The following is a 19,454-nucleotide window of genomic DNA, read 5'->3' on the forward strand; positions in this document are numbered from 1 at the left end:
ATCCCGCCCCACGTTTCAGGTCGATGACCTGTCGTTAGCACCGTCATTGCTCTGAAACATTAACTCTGTTTGTGTCTCCATGGACGTTGTTTTTATTTCAGATTTTCAGCCACTGCAGCATTTTGGGGTTTTTTTTCTGTGTATCAGCCTGAACGAGTTGCCTGGGAGAAGTACAGAGCCACATGGAGGTGATAGTGGGAGTCAGGTGGGATGGTTTTGGTTGCGCCAATGTTGAGGGAAACTCTTGTTTATCCAGCACAGTGGTGGTTAGAGTCTGGAGTGTGGGAAGTTTATGTAGATTGGCAGCTGTTGGTACAACCCCAGCTTTTACCCTTGGGGAGAGGACAGGCTATATATATTTTGTAGTTTATTTTGGAATGTAACAAGCCACAAAAATGCAGATAGAAACAGAAACTGAACCAGTAAAGAGGTTGAGCAACGCTTCCACTTAGAATAACTTAGTGTCATATCGCACTTCATAAAAGGATGCCAAATAAGAGTTAGGGAGGAGTTATAGAGAGTCACCGAATGTGAATGGGGCACTTTTTGAAGGTGTGAGAGGCGCCAAAGCTTTAGGCAGAGAATTGCCGAACACAGGAATGTGGTAAGTGGAAACCCTACCGTTGAGCGGTGTGAGGAACAAACTGTGGTGCCAACCGGAATATCCGGGATGGAGGAGGATGCTGCTGTCGGATGTAAGGTGGGTGGGGGTGACGGATAGAGAGCTGTATCAATGAGGGTGAGAATTTGAAATGGATGTTGGAGTATCGAGAGCCAGTTGTCTGCGCTGAGTGTTTCAGGCACAGGTGATCTTGGATGAGTTAAGAGTCTGGAGCTTGAGAAGCCAGCAAGAAAAGTGCTGGAAAAATTGAACTAGGAGACACAAAGGATTTTAGGAGAAGCTGCTGTGAGGTATGGGCAGAGAGGAAATAGGTGATCCTGATGATGGACAGGATTTGAAGATCAGCGCAAGGCAAACTCCAAACTCCCTTTCTACATCTCCCTACTGGGAGGGATGCAAATCTGTCTCTGTTCCACGTGTTAGATCCTAAGTATAAACTGATAAACCTCTGTTCTCATATTCCATTTTTCTTCAAGATGGTTTTCACTGTATCACAAATACTTACTGGTATTGTCTTGCCTATTAAAAAACTCAATCACAATATTTAAGAAGCCCTCAGAACATTTAAGAAGTATGTAGATGAGCACTTGAAACACCATAACTACAGGGCTACAGGCCAAGTACTGGAAAATTGGATTAGAATAGATAGGTTTGATTGATGGCTGGCACAGATACAAATGGGCCAAAGGGCCTGTTTCTGTGCTGTATAACTCTATGGCTCCATGACATAAACTTGTACAATTTGGACGCAGATCACCACCTCTGCCATGTTGTCGCTGTTAGGCACGTGTTTGTGTCTCTTGTATGCCCTTTTTATGACACTGAATCTTTCTGGTAATATGAAAAATACCTTCCCACTGACTTTGCCCCGATGTTACAAAAAGTAGCCTTCAGGACGGGCTTATTGTGGATGGACCTTGAAAGTTGAGAGAACACTGTACAGCCCAACCTCGGTATCAGATGCTCATTCCAGACCACGTTATCACCGGCATTTATCTTTCCAGTTGGCTTTAGCAGATTCTGCTCCGCGCTGAGCAGAGAGTGTGTCCAAGGCTCCTGAGGAGGTGGGAGCTGGGAGGCTCCCTTCAGACAAACTAGAAAAGAGTCTCAAACAGTATGGGAAAACACCACGTTAAGGGTACATGTTCTGTCTCACTGCTACACCCACTCTATCCCTCAAGGATTGAAAGTTCTTCACACTGATCCTTGGACTCAGACGTCCTCCTTCATTCTGTGTCTGAGAGCGAACAGCCCTTCACTGTCCAGTGCTTTGGACCTCAGCAGAGGCACATTCTCCTGCTGAGACTGGGAGTGCAGAGGTGGGGGCTGTGATTTCTGGATGAGGCACGCATTCTCTGACTGAGGGAGCATACATTCTCTGAGGAAGGGTACACACTGTGTCTGAGGGGGGGTATATACACTGTTGAAGGAGAGTGTACACTTCCTGAGGGAGGGTACAGACTGTATGAGGATGAGTACACACTCTCTGGGGGAGCACACACTGTCTGAGGGAGGGTAAACACTATCTGAGGGAAGGACAGATACTGTCTGAGGGAGGGTACTCTCTAGGGGAGGGTATGAACAATGTCAGGGGAAGGGTGCACGTTCTCTCTGAAAGAGGGTGCACAGTCCATCTGAGGGAGGTTAAACACACTGTCAGAGGGAGGGTACATACAATATCTGAGTGAGGGGAAACTGAGGGAGTGTAGTCACGCTGTCAGAGGAAGTGTACACACACTGTCTTAGGAAGGGTGCAGAGTGTCTCTGAGGGATGGTACACAAAATCTTCAAGGGAGGGTGCACAGTCCCTGAGCAAGAGTGCACAGTCTGTCTGAGGGATTGTACACACACTGAAGGAGGGTAGTCACACTCAGAGGGAGTGTACGCACTGAGGGAGAGTAGTCACACTGTCTGAGGGAGTGAACACACTGAGGGAGGGTAGTCACAATGTCAAGGGGAGTGAACATACTGAGGGAGGGTAGTCACACTATCAGAGGGAGTGAACACACTGAGGGAGAGTAGTCAAACAGTCTGAGGGAGGGTACACACTGAGGGAGGGTAGTCACACTGTCAGAGGGAGGGTACACACGGAGGGAGGGTAGTCACACTGTCAGAGGGAGGGTACACACTGAGGGAGGGTAGTCACACGGTCTTAGGGAGGGTACACACTGAGGGAGAGTAGTCACACTATCAGAAAGAGTGAACAAACAGAGAGGGTAGTCACACGGTCAGAAAAAGGGTACACACTGAGGGAGGGTAGTCACAATGTCAGAGGGAGTAAACACACTGAGGGAGGGTAATCACATTATCAGAGGGAGTGAACATGCACTGACTGGGGAAGGGTGCACAGTGTCTCTGAGGGATGATACACATGATGTCTGAGGGAGGGTACACACACTCTTCAAGGGAGGGTACACAATCCCTGAGCAAGAATGCAGAGTCTGTCTGAGGAGTGTACACACACTGAAAGAGGGTAGTCACACTCAGAGGGAGTGTACGCACTGAGGGCGGGTAGTCACACTGTCAGAAGGAGTGAACACACTGAGGGAGGGTAGTCAAACTGACTGAGGGAGGATACACACTGAGGGAGGGTAGTCATAATGTCAGAGGGAGGGTACACACTGAGGGAGGGGATTCACACTGACAGAGTGAGGGTACACACTGAGGGAGGGTATTCACTCTGTCAGAGGGAGTGTACACATTGAGGGAGGGTACACACTGAGGGAGGGTAGTGACACAGCCGAAGGGAGGGTACACACTGAGGGAGGGTAATAATACTGTCAGAGGGAGGGTACACACTGAGGAAGCGTAGTCACACTGTCAGAGGGAGGCTACACACTGAGGTAGCGTAGTCACACTGTCAGAGGGAGTGAACACACTGAGGGAGGGTAGTCACACTGTCAGAGAGAGGGGACACACTGATGAGGGTAGTCACACTGTCAGAGGGAGTGTACACACGGAGGGAGGGTAGTCACACTATCAGAGGGAGGGTACACGCTGAGGAAGGATTGTCAAACTGTCAGAGGGAGTGTACACACTGAGGGAGGGTAGTCAAACTGAATGAGGGAGGATACACACTGAGGGAGGGTAGTCATAAGGTCAGAGGGAGGGTACACACTAAGGGAGGGGATTCACACTGTCAGAGTGAGGGTACACACTGAGGGAGGGTATACACACTGTCAGAGGGAGTGTACACACTGAGGGAGGGTACAAATTGAGGGAGGGTAGTAACACTCTCAAAGGGAGGTACACACTGAGGGAGGGTAATAACACTGTCGGAGGGAGGGTAAACACTGAGGGAGGGTAGTGACACAGCCGATGGTAGGGTACACACTGAGGGAGGGTAATAATACTGTCAGAGGGAGTGTACACACTGAGGGAGGGTAGTCACACTGTCAGAAGGAGTGAACACACTGAGGGAGGGTAGTCACAATGTCAGAGGGAGTGTACACACTGAGGGAGGGTAGTCATATTGTTTGAGGGAGGCTAAACACTGAGGGAGAGTAGTCACACTGTCAGAGGAAGGGTACACACTGAGGGAGGGGATTCACACTGTCAGAGGGAGTGTACCCACTGAGGGAGGGTACACACTGAGGGAGGGTACACACTGAGGGAGGGTAGTGACACAGCTGATGGAAGGGTACACACTGAGGGAGGGTAATAATACTGTCAGAGGGAGTGTACACACTGAGGGAGGGTAGTCATAAGGTCAGAGGGAGGGTACACACTAAGGGAGGGGATTCACACTGTCAGAGTGAGGGTACACACTGAGGGAGGGTATACACACTGTCAGAGGGAATGTACACACTGAGGGAGGGTACAAATTGAGGGAGGGTAGTAACACTCTCAAAGGGAGGTACACACTGAGGGAGAGTAATAATACTGTCAGAGGGAGGATACACACTGAGGAAGCGTAGTCACACTGTCAGAGGGTGGCTACACACTGAGGTAGCGTAGTCACACTGTCAGAGGGAGTGAACACACTGAGGGAGGGTAGTCACACTGTCAGAGAGAGGGGACACACTGATGAGGGCAGTCACACTGTCAGAGGGAGTGTACACACTGAGGGAGGGTAGTCACACTATCAGAGGGAGGGTACACGCTGAGGGAGGATTGTCAAACTGTCAGAGGGAGTGTACACACTGAGGGAGGGTAGACAAACTGAATGAGGGAGGATACACACTGAGGGAGGGTAGTCATAAGGTCAGAGGAAGGGTACACACTAAGGGAGGGGATTCACACTGTCAGAGCGAGGGTACACACTGAGGGAGGGTATACACACTGTCAGAGGGAGTGTACACACTGAGGGAGGGTACAAATTGAGGGAGGGTAGTAACACTCCCAAAGGGAGGTACACACTGAGGGAGGGTAATAACACTGTCAGAGGGAGGGTAAACACTGAGGGAGGGTAGTGACACAGCCGATGGTAGGGTACACACTGAGGGAGGGTAGTCACACTGTCAGAAGGAGTGAACACACTGAGGGAGGGTAGTCACAATGTCAGAGGGAGTGTACACAGTGAGGGAGGGTAGTCACAATGTCAGAGGGAGTGTACACACTGAGGGAGGGTAGTCACAATGTCAGAGGGAGTGTACACACTGAGGGAGGGTAGTCACATTGTCTGAGGGAGGCTAAACACTGAGGGAGAGTAGTCACACTGTCAGAGGAAGGGTACACACTGAGGGAGGGTAGTCACAATGTCAGAGGGAGTGTACACACTGAGGGAGAGTAGTCACACTATCAGAGGGAGGGTACACGCTGAGGGAGGATTGTCAAACTGTCAGAGGGAGTGTACACACTGAGGGAGGGTAGACAAACTGAATGAGGGAGGATACACACTGAGGGAGGGTACAAATTGAGGGAGGGTAGTAACACTCCCAAAGGGAGGTACACACTGAGGGAGGGTAATAACACTGTCAGAGGGAGGGTAAACACTGAGGGAGGGTAGTGACACAGCCGATGGTAGGGTACACACTGAGGGAGGGTAGTCACACTGTCAGAAGGAGTGAACACACTGAGGGAGGGTAGTCACAATGTCAGAGGGAGTGTACACAGTGAGGGAGGGTAGTCACAATGTCAGAGGGAGTGTACACACTGAGGGAGGGTAGTCACAATGTCAGAGGGAGTGTACACACTGAGGGAGGGTAGTCACATTGTCTGAGGGAGGCTAAACACTGAGGGAGAGTAGTCACACTGTCAGAGGAAGGGTACACACTGAGGGAGGGTAGTCACAATGTCAGAGGGAGTGTACAAACTGAGGGAGGGTATTCACACTATCAGAGGGAGTGTACCCACTGAGGGAGGGTACACACTGAGGGAGGGTAGTGACACAGCTGATGGAAGGGTACACACTGAGGGAGGGTAATAATACTGTCAGAGGGAGTGTACACACTGAGGGAGGGTAGTCACACTGTCAGAGGGAGTAAACACACTGAGGGAGGGTAATCACATTATCAGAGGGAGTGAACATGCACTGACTGGGGAAGGGTGCACAGTGTCTCTGAGGGATGATACACATGATGTCTGAGGGAGGGTACACACACTCTTCAAGGGAGGGTACACAATCCCTGAGCAAGAATGCAGAGTCTGTCTGAGGAGTGTACACACACTGAAAGAGGGTAGTCACACTCAGAGGGAGTGTACGCACTGAGGGCGGGTAGTCACACTGTCAGAAAGAGTGAACACACTGAGGGAGGGTAGTCAAACTGACTGAGGGAGGGTAGTCATAATGTCAGAGGGAGGGTACACACTGAGGGAGGGGATTCACACTGTCAGAGTGAGGGTACACACTGAGGGAGGGTATTCACACTGTCAGAGGGAGTGTACACATTGAGGGAGGGTACACACTGAGGGAGGGTAGTGACACAGCCGAAGGGAGGGTACACACTGAGGGAGGGTAATAATACTGTCAGACGGAGGGTACACACTGAGGGAGGGTAATAATACTGTCAGAGGGAGGGTACACACTGAGGGAGTGTAGTCACACTGTCAGAGGGAGTGAACACACTGAGGGAGGGTAGTCACACTGTCAGAGAGAGGGGACACACTGATGAGGGCAGTCACACTATCAGAGGGAGGGTACACACTGAGGGAGGGTAGTCAAACTGAATGAGGGAGGATACACACTGAGGTAGCGTAGTCACACTGTCAGAGGGAGTGAACACACTGAGGGAGGATAGTCACACTGTCAGAGAGAGGGGACACACTGATGAGGGCAGTCACACTATCAGAGGGAGGGTACACACTGAGGGAGGGTAGTCAAACTGAATGAGGGAGGATACACACTGAGGGAGGGTAGTCATAAGGTCAGAGGGAGGGTACACACTAAGGGAGGGGATTCACACTGTTAGAGTGAGGGTATACACTGAGGGAGGGTATACACACTGTCAGAGGGAGTGTACACACTGAGGGATGGTACAAATTGAGGGAGGGTAGTAACACTCTCAAAGGGAGGTACACACTGAGGGAGGGTAATAACACTGTCAGAGGGAGGGTACACAGTGAGGGAGGGTAGTGACATAGCGGATGGTAGGGTACACACTGAGGGAGGGTAATAATACTGTCAGAGGGAGTGTACACACTGAGGGAGGGTAGTCACACTGTCAGAAGGAGTGAACACACTGAGGGAGGGTAGTCACAATGTCAGAGGGAGTGTACACACTGAGGGAGGGTAGTCATAATGTCAGAGGGAGTGTACACACTGAGGGAGGGTAGTCACACTGTCAGAGGGAGTGTACACACTGAGGGAGGGTAGTCACATTGTCTGAGGGAGGCTAAACACTGAGGGAGAGTAGTCACACTGACAGAGGGAGGGTACACACTGAGGGAGGGTCGGCATACTTTCAGAGGAAGGGTACACACTGAGGGAGGGGATTCACACTGTCAGAGGGCGGGTACAAACTGAGGGAGGGTATTCACACTGTCAGAGGGAGTGTACCCACTGAGGGAGGGTACTCACTGAGGGAGGGTAATAATACTGTCAGAGGCAGTGTACACACTGAGGGAGGGTAGTCACACTGTCAGAAGGAGTGAACACACTGAGGGAGTGTAGTCACAATGTCAGAGGGAATGTACACACTGAGGGAGGGGATTCACACTGTCAGAGTGAGGGTACACACTGAGGGAGGGTAGTCACACTGTCAGAGGGAGTGTACATACTGAGGGAGGGTAGTCACAATGTCAGAGGGAGTGTACACACTGAGTGAGGGTAGTCACATTGTCTGAGGGAGGGTACACACTGAGGGAGGGGATTCACACTGTCAGAGTGAGGGTACACACTGAGGGAGGGTATTCACACTGTCAGAGGGAGTGTACACACTGAGGGAGTGTAGTCAGACTGTCAGAGGGAGTGTACACAATGAGGGAATGTAGTGAAACTGTCAGAGGGTGGGAATACGCTGAGGGAGGGTAGTCACATTGTCAGCGGGCGGGGACAAAATGAGTGAAGGTAGTCACAGTGTCAGAGGGAGTGAACACACTGAGGGAGGGTAGTCACACTGTCAGAGAGAGGGGACACACTGATGAGGGCAGTCACACTATCAGAGGGAGGGTACACGCTGAGGGAGGGTAGTCAAACTGAATGTGGGAGGATACAAACTGAGGGAGGGTAGTCATAAGGTCAGAGGGAGGGTACACACTAAGGGAGGGGATTCACATGTCAGAGTGAGCGTACACACTGAGGGAGGGTATACACACTGTCAGAGGGAGTGTACACACTGACGGAGGGTACACTCTGAGGGACGGTAGTCACACTCTCAAAGGGAGGGTACAGTCTGAGGGAGGGTAATAAAACTGTCAAAGGGAGAGCACACACTGAGGGAGGGTAATAACACTGTCAGAGGGAGGGTAATCACTGAGGGAGTTTAGTCATACCGTCAGAAGGTACTCATACTGTCAGAGGGAGAGTACACACTCAGGGAGGGTATTCACACTGTCAGAGGGAGTGTACACACTGAGGGAGGGTAGTCACACTGTCAGAAGGAGTGTACACACTGAAGGAGGGCACACACTGAGTGAGGGACACGCTGAGGGAGGGTAGTCACACTGACAGAGAGAGTGTACACACTGACGGAGGGTACACACTGAGGGAGAGTAGTCAAGCAGCCAAAGGGAGGGTACACAGTTAGGGAGGGTAATAACACTGCCAGAGGAAGGGTACACACTGAAGGAGGGGATTCACTCTGTCAGAGGGAGTGCACAGACTGAGGGAGGGTAGTCCCACTGTCAGAGGGAGTGTACCCACTGAGGAGGATAGTCACACTGTCAGAGGGAATGTACACACTGTCAAAGGGAGGGTACATGCTGAGGGAGGGTAATTACACAGTCAGAGGGAGGGTATACACTGAGGGATGGTAGTCACAGTGTCAGAGGGAGGGTTCACATTGAGGGAGGGTAGTCACACTATCAGAGGGAGTGAACATGCTCTGACTGAGGAAGGGTGCACAGTGTCTCTGAGGGATGGTACACATGATGTCTGAGGGAGGGTACACACTCTCTTCAAGGGAGGGTACACAATCCTTGAGCAAGAATGCAGAGTCTGTCTGAGGGAGTGTACCAACAATGAAGGAGGGTAGTCACACTCAGAAGGAGTGTACGCACTGAGGGCACGTAGTCACACTGTCAGAGGGAGGGTACACACAAGGGGGAGGGTAGTCACACTGTCAGAGGGAGTGAAAACACTGAGGGAGTGTAGTCACACTGTCAGAGGGAGTGTACACACTGAGGAAGGGTAGTCAGACTGTCAGAGGGAGTGTACACAGTGAGGGAATGTAGTGAAACTGTCAGAGGGTGGGAAAACGCTGAGGGAGGGTAGTCACATTGTCAGCGGGCGGGGACAAAATGAGTGAAGGTAGTCACAGTGTCAGAGGGAGTGAACACACTGAGGGAGGGTAGTCATCCGGTCCTAGGGAGGGTACACACTGAGGGAGGGAAGTCACAGTGTCGGAGGGAGATTACAAGATGAGGGAGGTTTCACGCTGTCAGAGGGAGGGCACACACTGAGTGAGTGTAGTCACACTGTCAGAGGGAGTGAACACACTGAGGGAGGGTAGTCACACTGTCAGAGGGAGTGAACACACTGAGGGAGGGTAGTCACACTGTCAGAGGGAGTGAACACACTGAGGGAGGGTAGTCACACTGTCAGAGGGAGTGTACACACTGAGGGAGGGTAGTCACACTGTCAGAGGGAGGGTACACACTGAGGGAGGGTATACAGTGAGGGAGGGGATACACTGAGGGAGGGGATGCACTGAGGGAGCGTGGTGAGACTATCAGAGGGAAGGTATATACTGAGGAAGTGTAGTCATACTGTCAGAGGGAGTGTACAATGAGGGAGGGGACACAATGAGGGAGGGTGGTGAGACTATCAGAGGGAGGCTATACACTGAGGGAGTGTAGTCATACTATAAGAGCGAGGGTAAACACTGAGGGAGGGGATTCACACTGTCAGAGTGAGGTTATACACTGAGGGAGGATATTCATACAGTCAGAGGGAGTGTACACACTGAGGGAGGGTACACACTGAGGGAGGGTAGTCACACTGTCAGAAGGAGTAAACACACAGAGAGGGTAGTCACACTGTCTGAGGGAGGTTACACACTGAGGGAGGGTAGTCATACTGGCAGAGGGTGGGTGCACACTGAGGGAGGGTAATACCACTGTCAGAGGGTGGGTACACACTGAAGGAGGGTAGTCACACTGTCAGAGGGCGTGAACACTCTGTTGGAGGATAGTCACACTGTCAGAGGGTGTGTACACATTGAGGGAGGGGACACACTGAGGGACGGGACACACTGAGGGAGGGTAGTCACCCTGCCTGAGTGAGGGTACACGCTGAGGGAGGGTAGTCACACTGTCAGAGGGAGTGAACATGCACTGTCTGAGGAAGGGTGCACAGTGTCTCTGAGGGATGGTACACACGATGTCTGAGGGAGGGTACCCATACTCTTTAAGGGAGGGTACACAATCCTTGAGCAAGAATGCAGAGTCTGTCTGAAGGAGTGTACCAACACTGAAGGACGTTAGTCACACTCAGAGGGAGTGTACGCACTGAGGGAGGGTAGTCAAACTGACCGAGGGAGGGTACACACTGAGGGAGGGTAGTCACGCTGTCAGAGGGAGGGTACACACTGAGGGATGGTAGTCATACTGTCAGAGGGAGGGTACACACTGAAGGAGGGTAGTCATACTGTCAGAGGGAGGGTACAAACTGAGGGAGGGTAGTTACACTGTCAAAGTGGGGGCACACACTGAGGGAGGGTAATATCAGTAAGAGGGAGGGTACCTACTGAGGGAGGGTAGTCATACTATAAGAGGGAGGGTTAAAAACTGAGGGAGGGGATTCACACTGTCAGAGGGAGTGTACAGACTGAGGGAGAGTAGTCACAGTGTCAGAGGGAGGGTACACACTAAGAGAGGGTAGTCACAGTGTCTGAGGGAGGATACACATTGAGGGAGTGTAGTCACACTGTCAGAGGGAATGTACACACTGAGGGAGTGTGGTGACACTGTCAGAGGGATTGTACACACTGAGGTAGGGTGGTCAGACTGTCAGAGGGAGTGTACACACTGAGGGAGGGTAGTTAGACTGTCAGAGGGAGTGTACAGAGTGAGGGAGTGTAGTGAAACTTTCAGAGGGAGGGTAGACACTGAGGGAGGGTAGTCACAGTGTCGGAGGGAGGTTACAAGCTGAGGGAGGGTTCACGCTTTCAGAGGGAGTGTACACACTGAGGGAGGGTAGTCACACTATCAGAGGGAGTGAAAACACTGAGGTCGGGTAGTCACACTGTCAGAGGGAGTGTACACACTGAGGGAGGGTAGTCACACTATCAGAGGGAGTGAAAACAATGAGGGAGGGTAGTCACACTGTCAGAGGGAGTGTACACGTGGAGGGAGGGTAGTCACACTGTCAGAGGGAGGCTACACACTGAGAGAGGGCAGTCACACTGTCAGAGGGAGGGTACACACTAAGGGAGGGTAGTCGCACTGTCTGATGTAGGGTACACACTGAGGGAGGGTAGTCAAACTGTCAGAGGGAGTGCACACACTGAGGGACGGTAATCACTTTGTCAGAGGGAGGGTACGCACTGAGGGAGTGTATTCACACTGTCAGAGGAAGGGTACACACTGAGGGAGGGTAGTCACACTGTCAGAAGGAGTAAACACACAGAGAGGGTATTCACACTGTCAGAGGGAGGCTACACACTGAGGTAGGGCAGTCACACTGTCAGAGGGAGGGTACACACTGAGGGAGGGTAGTCGCACTGTCTGATGGAGGATACACACTGAGGGAGGGTAGTCACACTATCAGAGGGAGTGAAAACACTGAGGGAGGGTAGTCACACTGTCAGAGGGAGTGTATACACTGAGGGAGGGTAGTAACAGTGTCAGAGGGAGTGTAAACACTGACAGGATAGTCACACTGTCAGAGGGAGTGCTCACACTGAGGGAGAGTAGTCACACTGTCAGAGGAAGGGTACACGCTGAGGGAGGGTAGTCACACTGTCAGAAGGAGGGTACACACTGAGGGATGGTAGTCACAGTGTCAGAGGGAGGGTACACACTGAGGGAGGGTAGTCACACTGTCAGAGGGAGGGTACACACTGAGGGAGGGTAGTCACAGTGTCAGAGGGAGGGTATACGCTGAGGGAGGGTAGTCACACTGTCAGAGGGAGGGTAAACGCTGAGGGAGGGTAGTCACACTTTCAGAGGGAGGGTATACACTGTGGGATGGTAGTCACAGTGTCAGAGGGAGGGTACACACTGAGGGATGGTAGTCACAGTGTCAGAGGGAGGGTACACACTGAGGGAGGGTAATCACACTATCAGAGGAAGGGTGCACAGTGTCTCTGAGGGATGGTACACACGATGTCTGAGGGAGTGGACCCACACTCTTCAAGGGAGGGTACATAATCCTTGAGCAAGAATGCAGAGTCTGTCAAAGGGAGTGTATCAACACTGGAGGAGGGTAGTCACACTCAGAGAGAGTGTACGTACTGAGGGCACGTAGTCACACTGTCAGAAGGAGTGAACAAACGGAGGGAGGGTAGTCACAGTATCAGAGGGAGTGTACACACTGATGCAGGTTACACACAGAGGGAGGGTAGTCACACTGTCAGAGGGAGTGTACACACTGAGGGAGGGTAGTCACATTGTCAGAGGGAGGGTACACACTGAGGGAGGGTATACACTGAGGGAGGGGATACACTGAGGGAGGGTGGTGAGACTTTCAGAGGGAGGGTATATACTGAGGGACGGTAGTCACACTGTCAGAGGGAGTGTACACAATGAGGGAGGGTATACACAGAGGGAATATAGTCACACTGTCAGAGGGTGTGTACACTGAGGGAGGGGACACACTGAGGGAGGGTGGTGAGACGATCAGAGGGAGGCTATACACTGAGGGAGGGTAGTCATACTATAAGAGGGTGGGTAAACACTGAGGGAGGGGATTCTCACTGTCAAAATGAGGGTACACACTGAGGGAGGATATTCATATTGTCAGAGGGAGGACACACATTGAGGGAGGGGAGTCACACTGTCAGAAGGCGTGTACACACTGAGGGAGGGTACACGCTGAGTGAGGCGACACCCTGAGGGAGGCTACACACTGAGGGAGGGTTGTCACACTGTCTGAGGGAGGGTACACACTGAGGGAGGGTCGTCACACTGTCAGAGGGTATGAACACACTGAGGGACTGTAGTCAAACTGTCTGAGGGAGGGTACACACTGAGGGAGGGTAGTCACACTGTCAGAAGGAGTAAACACACTGAGAGAGGGTAGTCACACTGTCTGAGGGAGGGTACACACTGAGGGAGGGTAGTCACTTTGTCAGAGGGTGGGTACACACTGAGGGAGTGTATTCACACTGTCAGAGGAAGGGTACACACTGAGGGAGGGTAGTTACACTGTCAGAGGAAGGATACACACTGAGGGAGGGTAGTCACACTGTCTAATGGAGGTGCACACTGAGGGAGGGTAGTCACACTGTCTGATGGAGGGTACTCACTGAGGGAGGGTAGTTACACTGTCAGAGGGAGGGTACACACTGAGGGAGGGTAGTCACCCGGTCCTAGGGAGGGTACACACTGAGGGAGGGTAGTCACAGAGTCGGAGGGAGGTTACAAGCTGAGGGAGGTTTCACGCTGTCAGAGGGAGGGTACAGACTGAGGGAGGGTAGTCACAGTGTCAGAGGGAGTGAACACACTGAGGGCGGGTAGTCACAGTGTCGGAGGGAAATTACAAGCTTAGGGAAGTTTCATGCTGTCAGAGGGAGGGCACACACTGAGGGAGGGTAGTCACACTGTCAGAGGGAGTGTACACACTGAGGGAGGGTAGTCACACTGTCAGAGGGAGGGTACACACTGAGGAGTGTAGTCACACTGTCAGAGGGAGTGCACACACTGAGGGAGGGTAGTCACAGTGTTAGAGGGAGTGTACACACTGACAGAGGATAGTCACACTGTCAGAGGGAGTGTACACACTGTCAAAGGGAGGGTACACGCTGAGGGAGGGTAATTACACAGTCAGAGGGAGGGTATACACTGAGGGATGGTAGTCACAGTGTCAGAGGGAGAGTCCACATTGAGGGAGGGTAGTCACACTATCAGAGGGAGTGAACATGCACTGACTGAGGAAGGGTGCACAGTGTCTCTGAGGGATGGTACACATGATGTCTGAGGGAGGGTACACACTCTCTTCAAGGGAGGGTACACAATCCTTGAGCAAGAATGCAGAGTCTGTCTGAAGGAGTGTACCAACACTGAATGACGTTAGTCACACTCAGAGGGAGTGTACGCACTGAGGGAGGGTAGTCAAACTGACCGAGGGAGGGTACACACTGAGGGAGGGTAGTCACACTGTCAGAGGGAGGGTACACACTGAGGGATGGTAGTCACACTGTCAGAGGGAGTGAAAACACTGAGGGAGTGCAGTCACACTGTCAGAGGGAGTGTACCCACTGAGGGAGGGTAGTCACACTGTCAGAGGGAGTGTACACAGTGAGGGAATGTAGTGAAACTGTCAGAGGGTGGGAAAACGCTGAGGGAGGGTAGTCACATTGTCAGCGGGCGGGGACAAAATGAGTGAAGGTAGTCACAGTGTCAGAGGGAGTGAACACACTGAGGGAGGGTAGTCACCCGGTCCTAGGGAGGGTACACACTGAGGGAGGGTAGTCACAGAGTCGGAGGGAGGGTCCACACTGAGGGAGGGTAGTCATACTGTCAGAGAGAGTGTACAAACTGAGGGACGGTACACACTGAGGGAGGGTAGTCACACAGCCAAAGTGAGGGTACACACTGAGGGAGGGTAGTCATACTGTCAGAGAGAGGGTACACACTGAGGGAGGGGATTCACACTGTCAGAGGGAGGGTACAAACTGAGGGAGGGTATTCACACTGTCAGAGGGAGGGTACAAACTGAGGGAGGGTATTCACACTGTCAGAAGGAGGGTACACACTGTCAGAGGGAGGGAACACACTGAGGGAGAGTACACGTGTCAGAGGGTGTTTACACACTGAGGGAGGGTATTCACAGTGTCAGAGGGAGTGAATACACTGAGGGAGGGTAGTCACAGTGTCAGATGGAGTGAACACACAGAGGGAGGGTAGTCACACAGCCAAAGTGAGGGTACACACTGAGGGAGGGTAGTCACACTGTCAGAGGGAGTGAACACACTGAGGGAGGGTAGTCAAATAACCAAAGGGAGAGTACACAGTGAGGGAGGGTGGTCACACTGTCAGAGGGAGTGAACACACTGAGGGAGGGAAGTCACACTGTCAGAGGGAGTGTACACACTGAGGAGGGTAGTCACACTGTCAGAGGGAGTGTACACACTGAGGGAAGGTAGTCACACTGTCAGAGGGAGGGTACACACTGAGGGAGGATAATAACACTGTCAGAGGGAGGGTACACACTGAGGGAGAGTAGTCACACTCTCAGAGGGAGGGTGGACGCTGAGGGAGGGTAGTCACAGTGTCAGAGGGAGGGTAGACGTTGAGGGAGCGTAGTCACACTGTGATAGGGAGGGTACACACTGTGGGAGGGTACTGACTGTGTAAAAGGGAGGTTACACACTGATCAAGGGTAGTCACACTGTGAGAGGGAGTGTACACACTGTGAGAGGGAGGGAACACACTGAGGGAGGGTTGTTACAGTATCAGAGGGAGTGAACACTCTGAGGGAGGGTATCACACTGTTAGAGGGAGTGTACACACTGAGTGAGGGTAGTCACACTGTGACAGGGAGGGAATACACTGAGGGAGGGTAGCCACAGTGTCAGAAGGAGTGAACACATTGACGGAGGGTTGTCACACTGTCAGAGGGAGTGTACACACTGAGGGAGGGTAGTCACAGTGTCAGAGTGAGCGAACACACTGAGGGAGGGTAGTCACACTGTCAGAGGGAGGGTACACACTGAGGGAGGGTTGTCAAAGTATCAGAGGGAGTGTACACACTGAGGGAGGGTAGTCACACTTTCAGAGGGAGTGAAGACACCGAGGTAGGGTAGGCACTCAGCCTGAGGGAGGCCACACACTGAGGGAGGATAGTCACAGTGTCAGTGGGAGTGTACACACTGAGGGAGGGTACACACTGAGGGAGAGTAGTCAAACAGCCAAAGGGAGGGGTACACAATTAGGGAGGGCAATAACACTGCCAGAGGAAGGGTACACACTGAGGGAGGGGATTCACTCTGTCAGAGTGAGGGTACACACTGAGGGAGGGTACACTCTGAGGGACGGTAGTCACACTCTCAAAGGGAGGGTACAGTCTGAGGGAGGGTAATAAAACTGTCAAAGGGAGAGTACACACTGAGGGAGGGTAATAACACTGTCAGAGGGAGGGTAAACACTGAGGGAGGGTAGTCATACTGTCAGAAGGTAGTCATACTGTCAGAGGGAGGGTACACACTGAGCGAGGGTATTCACACTGTCAGAGGGAGTGAACACACTGAGGGAGGGTAGTCACACTATCAGAGGGAGTGTACACACTGAGGGAGGGTATACACTGAGGGAAGGTAGTCACACTGTCAGAGTGTGTGTACACACTGAGGGAGGGGACACACTGAGGGAGGGGACACACTGAGGGAGGTGACATACTGAGAGAGGTGACACACTGAGGGAGGTGACACACTGAGGGAGGTGACTTACTGAGGGAGGTGACTTACTGAGGGAGGTGACACATTGAGGGAAGGTAGTCACCCTGCCTGAGGGAGGATACACACTAAGGGAAAACAGTCACACTGTCAGAGGGAGGGTAGACACTGAGCGAGGGTATTCACACTGTCAGAGGGAGTGAACACACTGAGGGAGGGTAGTCACAGTGTCAGAGGGAGTGAACACACTGAGGGAGGGTAGTCAAACTGACTGAGGGAGGGTACACACTGTCAGAGGGAGGGTATACACTGAAGGAGGGTAGTCATACTGTCAGAGGGAGGGTACACACTGAGGGAGGGGATTCCCAATGTCACAGTGAGGGTACACACTGAGGGAGGGTAGTCATACTGTCAGAGGGAGGGTACACACTGAGGGAAGGGATTCCCAATGTCACAGTGAGGGTACACACTGAGGGAGGGTAGTCATACTGTCAGAGGGAGGGTACACACTGAGGGAGGGTACCTACTGAGGGAGGGTAGTCACACTGTCAGAGGGAGGGTACACACTGAGGGAGGGGATTCACACTGTCAGAGGGAGTGTACAGACTGAGGGAGAGTAGTCACAGTGTCAGAGGGAGGGTACAATCTGAGGAAGGGCTGTCGTATTGTCAGAGGGAGGGTACACTCTGAGGGAGGGAGCACACTCTGTCAGAGTGAGGGTACACACCGAGGGAGGGCAATCACACTGTCTGAAGGAGGGTACACACTGAGGGAGGGTACTCACAATGTCAGAGGGAGTGCACACACTGAGGGAGGGTTGTCACTCTGTCACAGGGAGTCTACGCACTGAGGGAGGGAAGTCACCCTGTCTGAGGGAGGCTACACATTGAGGGAGGGTAGTCACACTGTCAGAGGGAGTGAACACACTGAGGGAGGGTAGTCACAGTGTCAGAGGGAGTGTACACACTGACAGAGGATAGTCACACTGTCAGAGGGAGTGTACACACTGACAGAGAGTAGTCACACTGTCAGAGGGGGGTACACACTGAGGGAGGTTAGTCACAGTGTCAGAGGGAGGGTATACACTGAGGGATGGTAGTCAAACTGACTGAGGGAGGGTACACACTGAGGGAGGGTAGTCACACTGTCAGAGGGAGTGTACACACTGACAGAGAGTAGTCACACTGTCAGAGGGGGGGGGGTACACACTGAGGGAGGTTAGTCACAGTGTCAGAGGGAGGGTATCCACTGAGGGATGGTAGTCAAACTGACTGAGGGAGGGTACACACTGAGGGAGGCGATTCACACTGTCAAGGTGAGGCTACAAACTGAAGGAGGGTATTCACTGTCAGAGTGAGTGTACACACTGATGGAGGGTACACACAGAGGGAGGGTATTCACACTGTCAGAGGAAGTGTACACACTGAGGGAGGGTACTCACAGAGGGATAGTAGTCACACTGTCAGAGGGAGGGTAAACACTGAGGGAGGGTAGTCACACTGTCAGAGGGAGTGTACACACTGAGCGAAGGTAGTCACACTGTCAGAGGGAGTGAACACACTGAGGGAAGGTAGTCACACTGTCAGAAGGAGTGTACACACTGAAGGAGGGCACACACTGAGTGAGGGACACACTGAGGGAGGGTAGTCACACTGACAGAGAGAGTGTACACACTGATGGAGGGTACACACTGAGGGAGAGTAGTCAAGCAGCCAAAGGGAGGGTACACAGTTAGGGAGGGTAATAACACTGCCAGAGGAAGGGTACACACTGAAGGAGGGGATTCACTCTGTCAGAGGGAGTGCACAGACTGAGGGAGGGTAGTCCCACTGTCAGAGGGAGTGTACACACTGAGGAGGGTAGTCACACTGTCAGAGGGAGTGTACACACTGAGGGAGGGTAGTCACAGTGTTAGAGGGAGTGTACACACTGACAGAGGATAGTCACACTGTCAGAGGGAGTGTACACACTGTCAAAGGGAGGGTACACGCTGAGGGAGGGTAATTACACAGTCAGAGGGAGGGTATACACTGAGGGATGGTAGTCACAGTGTCAGAGGGAGAGTCCACATTGAGGGAGAGTAGTCACACTATCAGAGGGAGTGAACATGCACTGACTGAGGAAGGGTGCACAGTGTCTCTGAGGGATGGTACACATGATGTCTGAGGGAGGGTACACACTCTCTTCAAGGGAGGGTACACAATCCTTGAGCAAGAATGCAGAGTCTGTCTGAAGGAGTGTACCAACACTGAATGACGTTAGTCACACTCAGAGGGAGTGTACGCACTGAGGGAGGGTAGTCACACTGTCAGAGGGAGTGAAAACACTGAGGGAGTGCAGTCACACTGTCAGAGGGAGTGTACACACTGAGGGAGTGTAGTCAGACTGTCAGAGGGAGTGTACACAGTGAGGGAATGTAGTGAAACTGTCAGAGGGTGGGAAAACGCTGAGGGAGGGTAGTCACATTGTCAGCGGGCGGGGACAAAATGAGTGAAGGTAGTCACAGTGTCAGAGGGAGTGAACACACTGAGGGAGGGTAGTCACCCGGTCCTAGGGAGGGTACACACTGAGGGAGGGTAGTCACAGAGTCGGAGGGAGGTTACAAGCTGAGGGAGGTTTCACGCTGTCAGAGGGAGGGTACACACTGAGGGAGGGTAGTCACAGTGTCAGAGGAAGTGTACACACTGAGGGCGGGTAGTCACAGTGTCGGAGGGAAATTACAAGCTGAGGGAAGTTTCACG

At 52.4% G+C, this 19,454-nt stretch overlaps 1 protein-coding gene across 1 annotated transcript in view; it reads left to right on the forward strand.

Moving 5' to 3' along the window:
- Positions 1-582: 582 nt before the first annotated feature.
- Positions 583-19,454, forward strand: part of LOC121269227 (2',3'-cyclic nucleotide 3' phosphodiesterase) — a 132,062-nt gene continuing 113,190 nt past the window's right edge. The window contains exon 1 of the mRNA XM_041173777.1: positions 583-604. The gene's annotated coding sequence lies outside the window, so the exon portion shown is untranslated. The remainder of the gene's footprint in view (positions 605-19,454) is intronic.

Source organism: Carcharodon carcharias, chromosome 23 (genome assembly GCF_017639515.1).
Source record: "Carcharodon carcharias isolate sCarCar2 chromosome 23, sCarCar2.pri, whole genome shotgun sequence".
NCBI lineage: Eukaryota > Metazoa > Chordata > Chondrichthyes > Lamniformes > Lamnidae > Carcharodon > Carcharodon carcharias.